The sequence below is a fragment of the Acanthochromis polyacanthus genome, chromosome 2, assembly GCF_021347895.1.
Source record: "Acanthochromis polyacanthus isolate Apoly-LR-REF ecotype Palm Island chromosome 2, KAUST_Apoly_ChrSc, whole genome shotgun sequence".
NCBI classification, from domain to species: Eukaryota; Metazoa; Chordata; class Actinopteri; family Pomacentridae; genus Acanthochromis; species Acanthochromis polyacanthus.
This window is the reverse complement of record NC_067114.1, coordinates 47,364,128-47,367,172: the sequence shown is the minus strand read 5'-3', so window position 1 is coordinate 47,367,172 and position 3,045 is coordinate 47,364,128. Positions and strand designations below refer to the sequence as shown.

General features: G+C 39.5%; 1 long non-coding RNA gene across 1 annotated transcript; it reads right to left on the bottom strand.

The window, feature by feature from the left end:
• Positions 1–2,073: 2,073 nt before the first annotated feature.
• On the bottom strand, positions 2,074–2,820 carry LOC127530959 (uncharacterized). The gene is made up of 3 exons (XR_007937753.1): positions 2,550–2,820; positions 2,346–2,515; positions 2,074–2,311 (listed from the first exon to the last, which is right to left on the bottom strand). It is a non-coding gene; the product is annotated as an uncharacterized LOC127530959 (long non-coding RNA).
• Between the last annotated feature and the right edge of the window lie 225 nt (positions 2,821–3,045).

Sequence of the window (3,045 nt, the reverse complement as noted above, 5' to 3'; positions counted from 1 at the left end):
ATTCAGAAAGAGACACAAGACGACAACAAAAACATAAAACAGAAGCACAAAACGATGCAAAACCACCACACAACATTACAGCAAAGACAAAAAGATCCAGAAGAACTAAAGATGGAAAACTGAAAGACAAAAAGACACAAAACGGCAGCTAAAGACGCAAAACGATGACAAAGAAATGAACAAGAACTACAGAGATGTGAGATGACAAAAATAAGATGCAGTTCAACTATTAAATGGCAAATAATGACCAGAAACACATGAAAAAGACCCAAAAATGATACAAAAGGACACAAAACAACCACAGACACAAAATGAATGAAATAAAGATGCAAAAGAGCAACAAAGACACACAAATCAAGCACAAAAAGACACGAAACGGTGAACAAAAGCTGCAAAACTATGGCAAAGACAAGCAAGAGAACCATAAAATGATACAAAACACCTCACAACCTTTAGAAAAAACACAAAGACGCAAAAGACTAAAAGAACCACCAATGATACAAAATGATCTTAAAGAGGAGCAAAGGAACGACAAATAGATGGAAAAATGAGCAGAAAAAGATTGAAAAGAGCCATGAAAAGACACAAAACAACGACAACCATCGAAAGACTTAAAATGCCTAAAATAATGATGCAAAATGACAAAAAAAGACTACAAGCACATGAAAAAGAACCACAAAATGATGCAAAGCAACCACAGACACAACAGTGAATGAAACAAAGATGGAAAAGAGCAGAAAAAGGTACAAAATGATGCATAATAACCACAAAATCAGACAAAATGACCACAGGAAGAAGCAAAAGAACAATAAAGATGTGCAAAAAAGCACAAAAAGATTCAAGAGCCACAAAAGACACAAAGCAAAAAGCAAAAGGTGGAAAACTACGACAAAGATCAATAAAATGATGCAAAACCACAACACAACCTTTAGAAAAAAACACAAAAAGACTCCAAACAACCACCAAATAACAGAAAATGAGCATAAAAAGAAGCAAAGGAACAACGAAGAGATGAAGAAACCAGCAGAAAAAGATGAAAAGAGCCACAAAAAAGACAAACTTACTGTAAAAACTGAAAACAAAAGGATGACAATAAAGATGGAATAGAGACAAAAGATTCAAAACAGACACAAAAAAATGCAGATTGGCCACAAAAAGATTTAAAATCAGCGTCAAACATCCTCTCAGAAAGAAGCTACATGTAGCATGCTGTTATAGAATTATCTGTAACTTTGTAAGTTTTAGTGTAAAATGAAACTTTAACTGGATTCAGATCAGCTCTGACTCTAGTTCACAGAAATCACTGATTCTGATGATTGAATGAAGTGTTTGAATCCAGATAAAAGGCAGAGAAGAGCTGATATTAAATATTAAAGCTGCTTTTAATTCCTGAACAATGAAGACGAACGTGATCATTAATTATAATCTAAAGTAGAAGAGTGTCAGTGAATCCAAACTGCTGCTGAACAACAGAAACAAGATTTAAAATGACAGCTTAAAGAATAAAAGGTGCAGATCGACTCAGATGCGTTTTCATTTGCAAGAACTAGGAGGGAATCAGAGATTAAAGACATAAAACTGGAGTCTTTTATGTCTTTAGCGCTTTGCTAATTAGCGCAGCAGCATGAAAACATTGTGGAGTAAAACATGGGAGTGAATAAAAGAATAAAAGCCCCCGAGGGACGAAGGAAGCAGCTGCTGCCACATTAAACCCTGCAGAACCCCACATCCACCCAGCAGCTCATTAACAGGTAGAACATCAACCCCATGTTCATCTGGTGACCCTGCACAGGAACACGACCCACAGCTTGGAAACCACTGGAGGAAACAAGCAGCGACAAGAAGAAGAAATGAATCATCAGTCAGACCAAGAAGGAGGAGATAAATGATCCACAACCTGAGGACATTTACTGATGAAGAACAACAAAATGTCTCCTCACTGTCAGGACCATCCATCCACTGTGGTAGTCCTGGTCTGGTTCTACCAAACATCTGGACTCCATCTGAGTCCAACTCATTGATCTTCATCTGACCAAAGAATGTTCTCCAGCATCCATCAGGCTTCTTCTCATGTTCTTCAGCAAACTTTCATCTGGAAGTTTAGTTCTGGTCCTCCGTCCATAGAGGTTGATGTTCTGAAGGTTCCTTCACACTGTCTGAGCTTCACACTAACTCTGGTTTCCATGGAGAACCCCTGAACCAAGTCTGAAGCAGCTGATGTCTGTTTTTACAGCTGGATGGAGAAAGTAGTTCACTGTCTGTGGAGTCATTTTAGGAGCTCTGATTAGTGGAACTATGACTCCTTCTAGACCTCCTGATTAGTGGTATTATGACTCCTTCTAGACCTCCTGATTAGTGGAACTATGACTCCTTCTAGACCTCCTGATTAGTGGAACTATGACTCCTTCTAGACCTCCTGATTAGTGGAACTATGACTCCTTCTAGACCTCCTGATTAGTGGAACTATGACTCCTTCTGGACCTCCTGATTAGTGGAACTATGACTCCTTCTGGACCTCCTGATTAGTGGAACTATGACTCCTTCTGGACCTCCTGATTAGTGGAACTATGACTCCTTCTAGACCTCCTGATTAGTGGAACTATGACTCCTTCTGGACCTCCTGATTAGTGGAACTATGACTCCTTCTAGACCTCCTGATTAGTGGAACTATGACTCCTTCTAGACCTCCTGATTAGTGGAACTATGACTCCTTCTAGACCTCCTGATTAGTGGAACTATGACTCCTTCTGGACCTCCTGATTAGTGGAACTATGACTCCTTCTGGACCTCCTGATTAGTGGAACTATGACTCCTTCTAGACCTCCTGGTTCCTGCTGACTCTGTGCTTCACTGGTTTTCAGTTGCTCACTGATCTTCCTGGATCTTTTTCCATCTTTGTTGAGTCTCTCAGTCAGATGTTTCTCTTCCTCTGTTCAGTTCTTCTCCATGTGGAGTCATGATGCAGACATAGATAGACCCAGTCCATAGGTCCAGGACTGAGAAGGTTCATTTTAGAACCATGTTCATCAGTCAGACTGAGTGGAA